The sequence below is a fragment of the Cupressus sempervirens genome, chromosome 1, assembly GCF_028749045.1.
Source record: "Cupressus sempervirens isolate cs-2001-9-10 chromosome 1, ASM2874904v1, whole genome shotgun sequence".
NCBI lineage: Eukaryota > Viridiplantae > Streptophyta > Pinopsida > Cupressales > Cupressaceae > Cupressus > Cupressus sempervirens.
In genome coordinates, this window is record NC_143118.1 from 432,270,387 (window position 1) to 432,289,988 (window position 19,602).

Here is a 19,602-nt window from a genome sequence, read left to right on the forward strand (position 1 = left end):
ATACATTGTAATAATGCACGTATAGTGAGTATATCACAGAATCTAATGTTACACTCAAAGAGCAAGCATACATGTATTAAGTATCACCTTTTGAGAGAGAAAGTTACAAAGAAAGAGATAATGTTGGAGTATGTTATCGCAAAAGGAGAAAATAGAAGATATATTTATAAAACCTTTGGCTAAGGATATGTTTGAGTACTTTAGAGGTATGTTTGAGGTTATGCTCCAGTGTACTTTTGAGTAATTGATGTAAAGATTACATTAGTCTAGTGGTAACAAAGCATTATTTATTCATCTAGACTAGATGCTTGATGCTTCTCCTATGGGGGAGTATCTATGTTTAAGTTGAGTCATGAAGGACTCTTTGTACTAATACTTAATAATGTCTTTGGACACTTGAGCTTATTACAAAAACTATGCTGAAGATTTACATAATGATACCTTTCTCATTGATGTCAATGGGGTAGAGATAACACATAAAAAACATCTTATGAAGAAGATAACTATAGTATACCTAATATGTCCTATGAGGAGAGAAGTACATGAAAAAAACCTTATGGGAGAGGTATGCATGCTAAAGGGAGAGATTCATGTTAATTGATGAATAGAATTTGATGATTGATGAAGAGGATTTGAAAAGATGTTGATGTATAGGGGGGATTAAAACCTTCCCTGTGTGTGATGGTGATTGTATGATTGCATTCATGAGAAACATGAATGGGAAGTAGATGCACTAGAGATGTTTTTGGTATTCATGGAACCTATATATTTTTCATCTATGTTTTCATCAATGCTTGTTAGCATGAATTTTGATGATATTCCTATGCGGGAGTATTCTAGTAATGTTAGAGACATGATTGAGTGATTATACGTTGCATTCATGATAGAGTATGTCATTGATGTCAACATACATGTTTTTCTGTGAAGACTAGTAGAGCAACATATAGAGTTTGGATCAGTGCATTTTGAGCATTAAAGATGAGCCTATGCATACGTGAGGAGATGATCTATAGAGTGTCTAGATGCTAAAACTAAGTGATGGAAATATGAAGATTGGACAAAGCTATGAAATATTTTGTGAAGGCATCTTTTAGATGACGTTTCTAGAAAATAAGTACTGATGTTTATATTTTATCTCCTAAAATAGATGGAATATGGTTGAGTGCAATGAGACAAAGGTTGAAGACATGCTAAATATATCCTGGTTAAGTGAGAAAAGTCAAATGTTGATTGTGTGAATAGTTATGAAGAGTATGATCCAATAGATTACTTGTAATTGTAAAAATATGTAATATTGTAATGTAATATATGATGTAATATCTTAAGTAGGTCCTAAAATATTATTGGAAATTAGAGAACCTCAAGGATGACTCAATAACTTGTTTTAGGACTTGGTATAAATGAAACATCATTTCCTTGTGGATGTGTATCCATTTTGGATGTTTATTGTATGTGCAAGCCTAAATATGAATATGTTTTGGATCATAGAAGAGACTAGTGTAGTTGAGAAACAATGAGATTACAAGAGGTTGTATCTAGCAAGAGAATTTGTTATTGAATATTCGTTGATCATGTATACTTATATTATTTAGTGAGGAAAATATTGAAGTTGTTTGGATAGTGGGTCCTTCTGTCTTCCTTTCAACTCCTAATAGGGTTGACATAACTCCTAACATGGATTCAAAGTCTCATAATAGGGACTAATATGTACTGAATGTATTTCATTGACTCCAAATAGGGTCCATCCTTTCATAAGGAAAATTTATATTATTATATCATCTTGTAGGCATCATTCCCACTAGGGTTTTCCCTCTGATCAAGGGTATCTCTAGTTAAAAAATATGGTGTTATTTTGTATGGTTAACTTTCTATGGTATTGCACTTATTGTTTACATGTTTCATAATTAATTAAGATATTGAGAGTTGTTTTAATCTGATAACTAATTCACCCCCCTTCCCTTCAGTTATGCTGTTGTATTATACCTTTTAACAAAAAGACCCTTCAACCTTATAGGTAGTTGTCATATGTCTAGAATCACTCTTCATAAAAGAGTCAAAAAAGCTCTTAAATAATGATAACAACAATCAAATCTAAATTCAATAATGCACACTCCATCACCCCTAAATTCACTCCTAATGTCTCCAACTAATCTAACTTCTAAGAAGAAAACAAAATCACTTAAAGAACATTGGAATCCTTATCTTTCCTTCTACAATCTCATTATTATTAACTTTCGTCAACTATTTTAATAACTACTAACTAATCTCATAGAATGATTAGTCAAAGTCATTGAATTATACAAAAAAATAAAAATAAAGGGGGAATACTTATGGATATATCTTTATTTACTTGACTATGTAACAATACTTTCAAAATAAAATATCATTTTGTAGTTACATAAATATGACATAATACAAAGTGTATTTACTCAAAAGAGATGGCACAAAAATTACTATCAATCTAACTCCAAAAGGATCTTAAAATGTTTTAGGGAAAATAAAGGAATTGATAAACCTGGAAAGTTCATCATTCCCTTCATTTTTCGTAAACTTAGAGAAGGGAAATGAGGGCTCGAAACCCTAGATGTTGGGGAAAATCTTATGACTCCCTTTGTAAGGATTCACATTGTTGACCATATTCTTGCTAGTAAATGTCTTCATTCACCATGCAAGAAGAATTCATCAAATTTTCTTCCATAAAAGATGTAATTTTAATATAATTTATGATTATTTTCTCTATCACTTATTTTCTTTGTCAACAGAAAAACTCTCATGAAATGATATGCCTGAAGGAGAAAATATAAGGCTATTCCACACTGAAAAAAAAGTGTAAGCCATCTCTATAAGTTTGATTCACATTCATCACAAATTTTCTTTCCATTTTTGGAAGTTTTTGTAGATTGTATACAAACAAATGATGGAACATTAGTGCTTGGTTGACATTTTATGATGAAATTTTTGGATTTTCTTCTTCTTTTAACACCCAACACATAAATTATTTGGTACTTTCTATTTGAAATCTGGTAGCTTTGATCCATAATGAGTTTAATCTCTTCCTCCAGGCTCAAACCAGTATATGAACATTGTTAAGTCACTAATTATTAAATGTTTAGCTCAAATTTCTTTACTAGTTTTCCTTATTTAGCTATGATGTGTGAATCCCACCTAATTTTTTCATTTAAAAAGTGTTCTTTTGTAGCCTTCATATTCTTCAATAATAGCTCTTTTCTATTATTTGAATACATTTTTTTCCCCCTTATTTATTGCATATAGGTAGTTTGTTATCAGTCTTGAAAAGTAGGAAATGAAGACATTGTTCCTCAAATATTTTATCTTGAAGTCACTTTAATGTTATCTTTTTGCCTTTTCAACTACTTAACACATTTGAAGTTCTTCTTGGAAAAAAAAGGGTAACCCTTGTCCACTTATAATCTTCCCTTCTTTCTTGCATAAAAAAGGCTATGACCTATTAGTTCAAATTCCATATTTTAGAATGAAATGTGAACCCTTCCTTTGGCGTATCATTGCAGATTTATTTTGATGCATTATTTTGAATTTATAGCACTTTTTTTTTTGTAGATATTTAAAAAGATTAACAACATCATAGCTATAGTCTTCCTTTGCATTTTCAGTGGACTTTATTTTTTTAGACTTTTGGGACCTTCAAAACCTGACTTGGGTCTTGCTTCTGAATATTTTGCTTCCCATTATGGATAAGGGTTTTAACCTCTATGTTTTATTGCAAATAATAGTTATACAATGCCTCTTTGAGCTCTTGTTGTAGATGTAAGGTTTTTTCAATTATTTTAAAAATAGAAACACCTCTTTCCTTTGGAAATAAAGATCAACACATCATCTCCTTAATACACTCTATTGATTTGTCATTTACTTACAAACAACACTGTCATCTCCAATGTTAAGGTTGTTCCATTTCTTCATGTTAACTTCTTCTCACAATAGATATGCATATCAATGTTCAAACTGATTATTATCGAACTATGTGGTTTAATTTGATCTTGAACTAGATATATACATTCCCTTTTTATGTGAAAAGAACATAGGTTTGTTATTTTACTTGAATTTGCTACTCTTTTCATACTCCACATCCTTGCTGCTATAAATGAAATTTTTCATATCATGATCTTTTTGTATTAGTTTTCTTTACATTATCACTCTCAGGTCAATGTTAAAAAATGTGGAAAACATCACCACTTTATTTCACTTTCACATGTCGATTGTCTCCATTGTTATTCCATGAATCTATGATGCTTTAGAAGCTCTTTAGTATTTGATTTTTGCACAGTATATCTTAAGTTGATATGATGTTCAATAAACACTAATTGTTGTCTATCTCACCTCTAAATAATTGCAAATGTTGGAAGTTGTTTAAATTATTTTCTTTGAAGCTCTCTATTTGACACAGAGGTTATCTTTTTAAAAAAAATTTGTTATTGTAGTGAAAATATAAGATCACCTTTTTCATTCTTAATTACCTCATTAGAACTCTACCTTCTTATGAAAACTCATGTAGCATCCTTCATTGTGCTAATATCAAGCTTGTTGGATTGAACTTTCATTTTGCTTGAAGTTGTCATTTACCTTTTATTTCAAAAGCACTTAGGTACTCAATCATGAAGTAGCATAATTAATGTTGAAAATAAATATACCTTTTCTGATGCTAGATACACATCAACATCTTCCATGTGGATCAATGCAATGAAAATTTATCTTAAAATCACATATCTTCACTATTGATGAAGCAAATGCTACTATGGATATAACCTTAAGGACATATTTTCTCTTTTTAGCATTGATTCTTACTCACCTTCAGCTCTATTTGTCTCTACTTTGATAAATGCTTTCCTATTGCAATATGTTTTTCATTTTATTTTTTAATTGAACTTTCTAGATTTTTTTAATAAACTACAAGGTTTCAATTACAATAGTATTTTTCCTTAAATAACTCATTAATTTATTTGAATTCATTTATCTATATCTAGATACAATAAAAGGTTTTATGAATAGAATTTACATGTCCCTTTGATATTATTTTCAATTCGTGTTTTTTCATGCATGATCCCTCTTTTTAGTTACATGTTTAAAGGTGTGACCCCTTGTGGGAGCTACATTTACCTCCACATGTCACTCATCCTTCTTTTGAGGCACATAACACAAACGAGTTACAAAAATAAAATAGGGTTTGGTTTTTGTAATGTGGATGCATGTGTAGGGTATGTTGATGAGGTAGGACAATCATTCCTTAGATTATTTGGATCTAACTCCCTCTTGTTTTTATTTTTAGGATTTGGTGATGGAGAGCAAAAAAGTGGGAACTAAGAGTAGCACTTGAGCACACATGTACATGACAATAAACATCACCACCATTCATTTAGGAAATGAATGACCCTATTTCTCTATCATGACATATTTCTTCTTTTCACACATGTATTTATGTTATCAAATTCAAGCCTTGAGTTTTTTTCTCTAGCTAGTTTCATGACTTGTGTGGAGCAACATAAAATTTAAATGAATAAAATACTACATTTTTAGAAAAGTGTTCCATAGTGTATGATTTTATTTCTTTTTACTTACTTTTTCCTTCATAAAATAAAATATTTGTAAGCTAAAAACAAAAATGCACTATATTTTTGGCAAGTCTTAACAAAAATGAAATAGTTCTGAATGTACCTCTCCTTAGCAGCAAAGGATTTACCTGATTTGAGCCTATAGGGAAAAATTAGGTAATAGTACATGCATAAAAATAAATTAAATGTACATGCATCTAAGTAAAAATAAATTAAATGTACATCAAAAAATGAACATTAATTAATTTCACATCTAAATATCTAAAACATTTAAACAAATGTATACAAATTAAATACATATGTAAATATCTAACTAGAGGTATTATTAAAAGTCCTATGATGTTACAAATTAAATGCAGAGAGAGAGAGAGAGAGAGGGAGAGAGAGAGATGGTTTTGTAGGCCTAAGTTTTTTTTTGGTCCACCTAGGGTTCTTTTTTTTGTTTTCTAGACCCAATCATCTTTCTAACTATAATTTTAACTATGATTTTTGAATATTTTCTAACTACTATTGTGTAAAATTATCTAACAATTTTTTTAAAAAACTATTGATTTAATATAAACTAAGATGTGTAAAAATTTTTTACAAAAAACATAAAAGATAACTAAGATGTAATATAAAGTAACAAATTATTCATTAAAAAACTATGCCAAATGCTTGAAGGAGGTCAAAATATTGTCAAGAAGTTGATGCAAGCCACAAACATCATTGTGTTCTCTCTAAAGCCTAGGCTCCATGAAATCACTACATAAGAATGGTGAAAATGACATTAATTTGTCATAATTTAAATAAAATCACAGCCTACGATCTTTGCAAGAAGGGGATTCTTCATGTGAAGACTTGTACACATGGTTTTGACTCAAAGGCCTAAGGGATCTTTAAGTGTAGATTCTTCTTCACATAGAGAGCCCTAGTTTTTTTTTCCCAATTCATCTGAGTTTTCTTCATGACAAAAATTGGGAACCATTGTTATAGGTCTACTCTCTAGTCTCTTTTGTGATGTTTTGAGTCATATATCCATTTAGTTATGTATGGTTGGGATCTTTTTGTTTCTTTTCCCAACCCATGTCCTTTTTGTCAAGTTGATATGTTGTAAACCATAGTTTTATCTAGGTGATTTGATGCTTAGGCTTAGTATGATGGGCATTATAGGAAAGCAATGAGGCGATCCTCATTGGGTCCACCTCAATTTATATCCAAAGAACTCCCATCATGCCTAGTTAATGTCATCAAACCAATCTAGAGATTTTTCTTTTTAAAACCATAGTCTAAGACCAAGTGCATAATTCTAGACCCCAAGTTTGTAGGTTTGCACAAAATCAAGTGCATAACTTATGTGACTAAGTGTGCACCTGTCCCTGCCAACTGCTTAGGGTTTGTTTGTAAATTATAATTTAGGTTTGTTGAGGGGTCCTATAGGTTACCAAAGGTCTATTTTATAATTTTAGGATCATCTTAAGTTCTGATAATGTTATTTATATCATGCATAGTAGCTCTGACCATCATGTGTTTTCACTCTAATTTTAGCATAAGCATAAATCATAAAATGAAACATTTAAGTAAATTGACATAATTTAACTTTCTTATACTTAAGTTACATTTATGTTATACATTCCATGATGTTTTAGTTTGGTTTCAACCTCATAGAAATTCAAATGGAGATTCTAGATTTTGAGGGTTTTAGGAAATTTAAGACTTAGCCAACTTTAAGAACAACCATGGTTTCATTAGTATGACCTTGGCAGGATGAGATTAGAACAATCTAAGCACATAATGTCAACTTACTAAAATTAGCAAGCTCCCTCAAATACAAACTCTATATAGGAATATCCCTTAATTAAAACACAAAAAATAGAAAATTGGAAATATAATTTTTTTTTGGGTGATGTTAGATTGTCCTTACACCCAAGATGTTCTTGCATTAGACACCCAAGGTAATTTGAGAATTGGCCCTATCACATCTCAGGTAGCCAGAGGAAAACCAAGATGGTCAACCTCCTCCTTTGCTAGCAATGATGAATCCTCCACTGGCATCCCTTTCCATTTAACTAGATACTCTTCATATGTTATGTTCCATGTGCTTCTTCCCTCATGACTTTCCAGTATCTCCTCATTCTCTTGTGTAGCTAAAGTAGATGTTGGAATTCTACACTGTACTTCTTCAACTTCATCTCCATCACCTCCCTCGTAATATGCTCTCAAATCTAAAATGTTGAATACTGGTGAAATTTATTGTTCAGTAGGAAACTCTGCTTCAGAAGCATTTCCAAAATCATATTTTTTCACTATCTTGCACAATCCAAACTTCTTCATTTTTAGGTTATTATATGTACCCACTGGAAATCTCTCCTTCCTCAAATGAACCATGACTTCATCACCAATCTAAAATTCCTTATATCTCCTTTTTACATATACCTTAGCCTTATATTATGTATTTATTGGTTAAATGTGCTTCCTCGCCTCCTCATGGGTGTTCTTCAAATGTTCAACAAAATATTCTTCTTTAGCACTACTTATTTCTCTTTTATCCAACTATCATATTTTAGAAGAATTTCTTGGATTGCTCCCATATACAATCTTGAATGGTGATTTACTAGTACCCCTATTGACAAAATCATTGTATGCAAATTATGCCTGTGGTAAAATTAGATCTCATCCTTTTGTCTTATCTCCAACCAAGCATCTCAACAAATTCCCCAAAGTTTGATTCACAACTTCTATTTCTCCATCAATCTGTGGATGATGGGATGAACTGAACTTCAAATCTATTTTCAATTTCTTCCATAATGTATGCTAGAAATACCCACAAAACTTGGTATCTTGATAAAAAACAATACTCTTTGGTAGACCATGTAGTCTCACCACTTATCTAAAAAACAACTTTACTACATGAACAACACCACTAGTCTTCTTGAAGGGAATGAAATATGTATTTTTTGAAAAACAATCAACCACTACAAATATCAAATCATGCCCTTGCTATGTCCTTGGTAAACCAAGAATGAAATCCATGCTAAAATCTTTCCATGGCTTCTCAAGTACAGGTAATTGCTAATATAACCTTGTATTTTTCTTCACTAGTTTTGCCACCTAATGTACTCTACAACATTGCACAAAATTCTTCACATCTTTATGTAATTATGGCTAATAATAATTCTCAAAAACTAAAGAATTTTTTTTGTCTCTGCCAAATTGTCCAACCAATCCTCCACTATGCTTCTTCTTGATGAGATTCTCTCTCATGGAACTTATGGGAATTCACAACTAACTTCCCTTGAACAACATATCATCTTGGATTATGAAATCCAACCACTTTGTCCTATCAAGTGTAATAGGGTTTGTACAACCTTTCCAAGCCTCACCAAATTAGGATCCGTCAGGTACAAATTCTTGAGTTCTTTGAACCCTACCACCTTAATTTGCATTTTTGTTAGCAAAAAATTGTCTTCTACTAAGAACATCTACAACTGTGTTAGACTTTCCATTCTTGTGTTTCAAAACAAATGTCTAATACTGCAAAAACTTAACCCATTTCAAATGCCTTTGATTAAACTTTCCTTGACTATTCAAATATTGCAAAGCTTGATGATCAATATACAAAACAAATTCTTTAGGAAGAAGATAGTGTCTCCACTTCTTCAATTCCTTAACTACAACATAAAATTAATGATCCATAACACAATACTTTCTTTTGGCATCATTAAATTTCTCACTAAAATAAGTAACAGGTCTACCTTGTTGGCTCAAAAGAACTCCTATTGCAGTGCCACTAGAATCACCGTCTACTTGAAACACCTTATTAAAATCTAGAAGTGTCAAAATAGGCTACTCTATAACTTTATGTTTCAACATATTAAAAATCTTATCTGCACCTATAGTCCACTTAAACTATTTCCTATCTCCTCTCATTATTTTAATCAAAGCTCCATAGACACTACTAAAACCTCTAATAAATTTTCTATAAAAACTAGCCAATCCATGAAAAGATCTTACCTTAGTTGCACTCCTTGGAGTAGGCCATTTGAGGATAACCTTCACTTTCTTAGTGTCCATTTTCAAACCTTTTACTGATACTACAAATCCTAAGTACAGTAACTCCTTCACAAAACTACACTTCTTCAAAGTTATTGGCAACTTTTCCTCCCTCAACTTATAAAACACCTTAAAAATGTGTATCAAATGCTCCTCCAATGTCTTGCTAAAGATCAAAATATCATCTAGGTAGAAAATGACAAACTTTCTCAGAAACTCCTCCATTACCTCATTCATGAGCCTCATGAAAGTGCACAGGGCATTGGTTAGCCCAAAAGGCATGACTAACCACTCATACAATCATTCCCTTGCCTTGAAGGTAGTCTTCCACTCATCTCCTTCTTTGATGTGGATCGGATGGTATCCATTCTATAGATCTATATTTGTGAAATACATAGCTCCACTCAAATAATCTATAATACCATCCATTCATGGTAATATGAATCTATACTTAATTGTGAACCTTTTGATAACTCAATAATCTATACACATCCTCCATTTTCCATTTTTCTTAGATCCCAATACTATTGGTACAACACATGGACTCATACTCTCTTGAATCAACCCCTTCTGCAACAACTCATGCAATTGTCTATTCAACTCTTCACTTTATATTGGTGTCAATTTGTGTGTTGCCTTATTTTGTAGAATAGCTCCTAGAATCAAGTCCCTTTGGTGACTGATCTTCCTCATTAGGGGTAATCCATTAGGTACATTATCTAACACAATATCAAGAAACTCTCCCAACAAACCTACAACTTCAGCAAGTACCTACTCTATTTCTTCTTTACCATCTTTTGGGATTACAACAAAAAACATATGCTCATGCCTCATATCCTTGAAAAAATCCTTTCCATCAACAAAACATATTCTGGCAGCACTACATACCTTCTCTTCTTTTTCCTTGAGTGGTTTCAACTTATGTTTTACTCCATCCTTTGTTAGAGTGTAGGTGTTTGCACGCCCATCATGTACAACATGCTTGTCAAACTGCCATGGCCTACCCAACAATATATGATAGATGTCTATAAGTATGATATCACACATCACCTCATCCTAGTAGCTCCCAATCTTGAACTTCACTAAGCATTGCTCATTCATCATGACCTTCTGGTCATGCTACACCCAAGAAATACGACATGGTTCAGGGTGTTTCTTCCTCTTGATATTTAACTTTGTGACCATATTTTTTGACACCATTTTATTATTACTTCCACCAGCAATGATCACATCACAACACTTATCTTCACATTTGCACCTTGTGTGAAACAATCTCCTCCTTTGATTAAGTTCATTCTCACCACTCAGCAAGACTCTTCTATTGATTAGGACGTATCCTCTTTCATTATCTTTAGAATGTAATGATTTGTCATCTTCATCAACATGTGCTACTCTAGTGTGGTCATCAATTCTTCTATCATTACTTCCTTGCTACTCTAAACACTCAAATTCTCTATGCCTTCTTCTCTAAAGTGAACAAAAATTCCATGGAAAACTCCTCTTCCAAATCCTTGCCCTCTTCCTCTTCCTCTCTGATCTCTATTGTTCTAATCATGAAAATGATTATAATTTTTTCCCTCTAATTCTGACTTCTACTACTAGCCTCATCCTTGTTCATCTGATCATCATTTTAGCCTCCATAAGACCGTCCGCTAGATCTTCCACCGCAACCTCTTCCACTATTTTTGTTATCAAAATTCTTATTCATTTTTTCCTCCACTCTTAGGGAAAATTGGTATGCCTCTTCAATACTGTTCATTCAGACAAGACTTAATTCCTCCTAAGTGCTAGGCCTCAACCCATTAAGATATACATGCAACTTTATCCTTGTCAGCCTCTACATGACCTATTTTGATGAGAACTCAGTAGAACTCTTCAATATAATCTTGAACAAATCCTCCTGCTTGCTTCAACCCTTTCATTTTCTTTAATAGATCAAGCTCATAATCCATGAGAATGAATTGTTACTTCAATTTAGCTATCATTGGGTCCCATCTTTTGATTGTGTCCTTCCCTCTTCTATTTTTCTTTAACTAAAACTCCTACCACCAGATCTTCACATGACCCTTCAGTTTGGCCTTTGCAAACTTGACTCTATCTAGATCTATCTAGATCTTCAATATATTTATACTCAAAGTATTCCTCCAATTCATTGATTCGATCGATCAATTCCTCTAGGTTAAGATTTATCAAAAATGTGGAAACCTCAAACTTAGGTCTTTTTTCAATCTTGGAAATGGCCCTAAAAAGCCTCTCTTCTTTTGGGTTCAAAATGGCCTCTTCCTCAACATTTAATTCTTCTTCATCATCCTCACTTTCTTCTCTTATGGAAATATCTATTCCTCTGTGCATTTGTTCTTTCAATACTTTCATTTGTCTATGTAGGAATCTAAAATCCTCACGTGTAACACCTATGTCTCTTCCACCATGCTCTCTTTGCGAAGGCATTTTCGTGCTTCCACTGAAACCCTAGTGCACACTACCTTACAATAAATACTGTTCATTCAGACAAGACCTAATTCCTCCTGAATGCTAGGCCTCAACCCATTAAAAAAATATGGAACTTTATCCTTGTCAGCATCTACATGGCCCGTTATGATGAGAACTCGGTAGAACTCTTCAATATACTCTTGAACAGATCCTCCTACTTTCTTCAACCCTTGCATTTTCTTTAATAGATCAAGCTCATAATCAATGGGAATGAACTATTACTTCAATTTAACTATCATTAGGTCCCATCTTTTGATTTTGTCCTTCTCTCTTCTATTTTTCTCCAACTGAAATTATTGCCAACAGATCTTCACATGACCCTTCAGTTTGGCCTTTACAAACTTGACCCTATCTAGATCTTCAATATATTTATGCTCAAATTATTCCTCCAATTCATTTATCCAAATGATCAATTCCTCTAGGTTAAGATTCCTCAAAAATGTGGAATCCTCAAACTTAAGTCTTTTTTCAATCTTAGAAATGGCCCTAAAAAGCCTCTCTTCTTCTAGGTTCAAAATGGCCTCTTCCTCAACATTTACTTCTTCTTCATCATCATCTTCAATTTCTTCTCTTATGGCAAGATCTATCATGATATGAAAATAAAATTCATCCAACAAGTTGATATGTCAAATATGAACCTTCATATATGATATTAGAACAATTTGAGCACATAATACCAACTTACTAAAATTAGCAAGCTCCCTCAAATAGAAACTCTATACAAGAATAACCCTTATTAAAAACACAAAATTTGGAAAAATGGAAATAGTGCTCTTTTTTTTGGGTGATGCAAGATTTCCCTTACACCTAGGATTCTCCTGCATAAAAAACCCTTATCAAAATTTATGAAGAAATTAGGAAATAAAGTAATAAATAAACTAGGGTTTGTATGAATATGATTTTCATTTTTAAAATTCTTGCCATAAGAGATATGGACAAGAAAATAGAAATTAATCATATTCTCTAGGATTCCTCAATTATATTTGTAGAGCCCTTCTATCAAATTTAAAAGTAAAAACTTACGAGAACCCCAATCGTAGTAGTAGCATTCAAGACTTGAAAAATCATTCAACTAGCTTGTAATTTCAAAATGGGGTCATTTTCTTAAGTTGTGTTTGCTTCCTTCTTCCTGCGCCATGAGTTAGAGAGTTGTGTTCTTTTCATTCTTGTTGTGAATGTCCAAAAACATGAAAAAAATCCTTCTTATGTCAAATGTGATTCCTCATACATCTTTTCATTTCAAATGATATAACCTTTTAGAATTCTAAAATACGTGTCACATCAATCTAGCTACAATAAATAAATAAGTTTTTGATTTGTAATGTTTATAATTAATTAAGGTAGTACGACGTGGGAGTTTTTATTCTAAAAATATTGTAGCATAAAATCCATAATTACCTATTTACTTCAAGAAAAAATGTGTGATATCCAAGCATGAGTCTACTACTTATATATACAATCTTGTAAAAAAAATCATCATTTGATTACGATTAAGATGGTAAGCTATATACCTACTTTTAATCCTTGACCTAAATTTTTTGTATTACTATAATAAAATCTAAAATCTTAACCAATTAGATTTTTTTTGAAATGGACAATAAATTTTAGAAACTACAGAGTATGTGTAGGATCATGACGTACCAAACTATGGCCTTAAGTGGCAGTGAAAAATCAGCAAATCAGGGTTATGTCAACTTGACACATAATTTTAAAGTGGTTATGGACCTTATGTAACGCCCCGCCAAGGGATCCAAAGAATTAACCTAAAGTTTCACTAAGTTTGGTAACATTTTTTTTTAAAACATGAAAGTAAAACCATTCATAATAAAGTAGCAAAATCAATAACAATATCCAACTAAAAGTAGACATGAACATACATACATAACTAGTTACATTCTTTAAGGATCCCTTAACATTGAATCACATCCAAATTAACTATTAATGAATCCATCTAATACTACATCCACATAAAATAATAATGAAAAGTCCAATGTTCATAAATTACATTTCTAATTGCTCAATCATCCACTATACATTCCTTAGGGTATGAAAGGCTTAAAAGAATATACATATGTGAAATAAAGTACATCATCCTATTCTAATCCACAGTGCAATAAAGTAAATGAGACCACATTTCATACATGATACATCATCATAGAAGATATAAACATCCATCACAAAGGTTAACCATTTATCACAAACATAATTAACTAAGTGCACGGTTCCTCCCAACCGTAAATAGCATCATTACACCATCGTGGGTCCTAGCCATCCCTCTATGCATAACATCCCAAATCACAGAAGAGACCATCAGTATTGACATAGTAGGAATGTCACTCCTAAAAATCACCGAAGAGATCATCGGTATTGACATAGTAGGAATGTCACTCCTAAAAACATACTACATCATATGCAGAAAAGAAATCTAACATGAAAAGTAAAGCATAAGATAGCATCATCTAGCATATGCAAATCATCAATATAAGGATACGTGTCTACCATCATAAAGAATGCATCAACCACATTGTCTCAAATCGATCTCAAATGATAAGAGTGGAAAAGGCACTACTACTCGACCCCGTGAGACCTAAATGGTCCACTCCCACCATGTTGAGGAGATAATTTCAAGTCTCAAACAGGATATCAAATCACATAGCACAAATATTCTCTAAATTCGAGAATCTTAAAAGTATACTAACTCAAAAATCTCAATCAAAAAATGACATCTAATCCCAGAGGCACACAAAGACATGTAGGAAACCTACTATGCCAGTGGGAAAGTGTCATTGCACAGATCACGCTAGAGTTACCCTGGTAGTCTCCCAATAGACCTCGGCCCCCAAGTGATCCCTGTGTAGCCACTAGTATCCTCTCATACAGACGAGGCATACTACGGAATGCAAGGTCGCAACCAAGTGTTCTCTCTACTCCCATCCTAGTCTGTACTAGCACTTGAGGCATGGGAGAGAACAAACAATTATCTTTTTAAGTTCATTTAAGTCAGTATTAGGTGTGAATGTTTTCACTTATTAAAAAAACTTACAATGAGTTACCCTAGCAGCCTCTTAGGGCCCTAACCCCCATTGTAAGCCACTTCTCGACACTACAAGTAGATAATCTACCCTAAGCACATGGAATCATAAATCACAAAATACCAAAAGATAATCCACAATATCAAGATCAAATCTCGATGAGTAAACTAAAAAGCATCCATAGATAATCATGACCACAAAAATTCTCTATTGGCAACTGAAGGTATCCCTGATAATCACAATAATCATTGGTTCTTAATAAGCAACCAAAAAGCATCTCAAAATAATACTGATCGAAGACTCCAAAATGGTTGAGTCAAAACATGTCACAACATGACATCATCAAGATCAGATAAATAAGTCAATCCCATCAAGTAACTGGAAAATAATCCACTACAACTGATCGATAACTCATAAAAAGGTTACATAAATCATAGCTTACACAAGAAGACTGAAAACATTATCAATCAGCATGCCATCACATAATCATGTTTGGTTTAAAAGATTGAGATCAAAAAACATCATCATGACATCACAATCATAACCCCCGAGCCTCTGGTAGACATCCTATAACTGGTCAACACTAGTCAACCCAAAATCCCCAAAATAAATAGCATAAAGAAAACACAAAATGCAAGCACATGTTTTGGTTTGCTAAAATTACATAGTTGAATTAAGTTTGGAGATTTTAGTTTTTACTTGCAAATATTCTTCAAGTGTATAAGGTTCTTCATTAAATCAAATCAATTTAAACATCGTTGTATAACCTAATTATCAATCACATTTAATCAATTAACTATGTCAACAAGTCAATGGGTAATAGTCATTTTGTAATTAACAATAATCAACTATTTCTAATCCTTTAATATTTAAAAGAATTCAATATCTCTTTTCGATTGACAAAAATTGACAAATTATTATTAAATCAATAATTCATATTTAACAATTACCAACATGAGAATAACTTATAACATTTATAAAGTAACAATGTTAAAGTTAAATACTGGAAGAATATATATATATTTATATTATCATTATTATTAAATCTCATATTTAATATATTTAATACCTATATATACATACATACATACATACATACATACATACATACATACATACATACATACATACATACATACATACATACATACATACATACATACATACATACATACATACATACATATATATATATATATATATATATATATATATATATATATATATATATAAAATTCAAATTCGAATTATCACCAATCTCATAAAACATTGTTATAATTAAAAAAAAACATTTCATAATTAAAACCCCCTCCATGGCACACAATTCGTACTGCACAATGTATATAACAAAATATTTTTAAATCGCTGATGACCTTGCCTTTGAATAGGTCATGCGGCCCTACCTACTGTCGCAGGGCCTGCAACGGTTGTCGCAATACCTGCGACTGCAGGTACGATGCCGCAGCCCAACCATAATAAACATGGGGGTACGGGAGGGTGTATCCTGCCCCTCCCAAAACTTATATATATATATATATATATATATTTTTTTTTTTATAACATTTTTAAAACACCTTTCTCAAATGCGAAGCACAACTCGAATTTTATAATGAAGTTTTTCGATTGCGATTTAGTATATATATATATATATATATGTATATATGTATATATATATATATGTATATATGTATATATACATATATACATACATATATACATACATATATACATATATACATACATACATACATACATATATACATATATATATATACATATATACATATATATGTATATATATATATATATATATATGCAGATTTACATGATTTTAAAAGAAAGAGAACAATATTTTTTTTTATAACGTTTTTAAAACGCCTTTCTCAAACACGAAGCGCAACTCGAATTTTATAATGAAATTTTTCGACTGCGATTTAGTATATATATGTATATATGTATATGTATATGTATATATGTCTATATATGTATATATGTATATATATATATATATACATACATATATGTATATATATGTACATATATGTATATATATATATATATGTATATATATATATATATGTATATATATGTATATATGTATATATATGTATATATATATATATATATGTATATATATATATATGTATGTATATGTATGTATATATATGCAAATTATTATTAAGTATTACAACATACACACACACACACACATATATGTATGTGTATATGTATGCAGATTTACATGATTTTAAAAGAAAGAGAACAACACATAGTTTTTTAAACAAAAAGGGCTTTCTAATTTCTTAAGAATTTCCTTTAAAAATAATTGTTCTCTAAATTTTACCCATTAATCCTTCTAATAGGTTTGACTATAAATTTTTAACCTTAGTCCATAGAATTCTTAGATTTACGCTTGTGGGTTTTCTCACATAAAGAATTTAAATATCCATGACAAGAAAAAAAACAACTAGAACATTCACACATAAAATCCTCAGAAAGTATTTAGAAGACACGAAGAAGACAGGAAGTGCAAGAAGTGAAAATGACATATGCAAAAATCACTAGTGTCTACCTAGACACTGATGCTAGTCACTTCTCCTCAGAAACTGCAAAGCAAGCTCCTTCCTTCTCCAACGTTCCCCGGGTCCTCCAAACGCACTCTCTAAGCGTCTAGGAGTGCCTGAATATAAAGAACTCATAGGAAGCACCTAGAATGTCTCTAGAAACAACCAAAAGGTGTTGACAACTAAGCATGAGTCTTTTCCAACCTTCTAGATGAGTCATAAGTTTGTAGACACCATGTGCTTAATTTGTGCGCTAACTCTTGTGTTGTTGACATATGTGAAATCAAAAGGTGCGTTTACTCCTAGGCGAGCTTATAACTTTTATTTTAATTCTTTTATTACTTTTATTATTATTATTTATTTATTACTTTATTATTATTTTTATTATTATTAATTTTAATTTCTTTTATTTAATTCTTTTCTCAACTAATTCCCATTTAATTAATTAAAATCAAAATATCAAAAGATCATGATATTATATTATTTTTTCTAAATTAATTAAATCTTTTAATTTTAGACTTAATTAATAGAAGATTCACCATAGACCTCCAAGATAAAATATGAAAACCCACCATAGAACAATGCATACAAAATCAGTCTAAAGGGTTAAAAATCATGAATTGTCATTCGACACATTCGAAAGGTAAAATATCTCGAATACTTGTCCTACCTCACTAGGAAAAATGGTTTAGGGGTTTAGGATTTGGACTTGAGAATTTATCTCCCTGCTCTTACCATTGAGATAGTGCAATAGGGTATGCTCATCCTGGCAATTCAGGGAAGTCGATACCCAGTACTTGCAACCTACATAAAAACCATGCATGTACATACAATATACATATATGCTAAGCTAAATAGGCAATGGCAGGAAGTGGTGCATCGTGTAGATCCTGACTAGTAGGTGATTACGACTCCCTTCCTTAAGCACATCAGAAATGCCATACATAAGAACAAACACGCACACCATACACATGCAAGTATGGGGTAAGTATCCATAATAAAAACACATGTGATAATAAACTATCTAACTAATCATCATCAATAACTAGAAATAATGTAATAATCATCATGTATATTTGAAACATAGAGTCTAAGTAATCTCATCAAATAACAACTAAATCCTTAGCACAATATTTGATAGTCTCAAAACAATACTACTAATCATCAACATAAAACTAGTCTAACATACTTCGACAATAATAGCAACAAAGTGTCCAAAAAAATGTGAACGAGGGTAGGCACTACATCCACCCCCCCTTGGATTAGGCTTACTCCTAGAAGCCTACAAACAAGTAGGGATATAACTCCTGTAATCTAGTTGCATCCTCTCATGTAGCTGACGAATTATTAGTAGGGTCCCATTGGACCCTTACCTGCTTGATGGTTCGACCCCTGAGGGTCAACTCTCGCTATTCCAGAATACGAACCAGCTCCAAAGCTAGCTACCCGTCCTCTACCTGCAATGCATTCCAATCAAGAACATGTACAACATTAGGAATATACTGCCTAAGTACTGAAACATGGAAAACATCATGAATGTGAGCTAGGTTGGGTGGTAGAGCACGACGGTAAGCAACTGGACCGATCCTCTCAAGAATCTCGAATGGTCCCACAAAGTGAGGTGCTAGCTTTGAACCCTTTCTGTAATGGATCAAAGTCTTCTGTGGATGCACTCTCAAGAATACCTTATCTCCCACAACAAACTACTTATCTATCCTATGTGCATCAACATACTTTTTCTGTCTATCCTGTGCCGTAGTCAAGTGCTCACGGATACACACTACCTATTGCTCCATATCACGAAGCATCTTAGGACCCAAAAAAATGTGATCCTCAAGACTGTCCCAACTCAAGGGTGTATGGCAAGGATGTCCATATAAAGCCTAAAATGGTGCCATA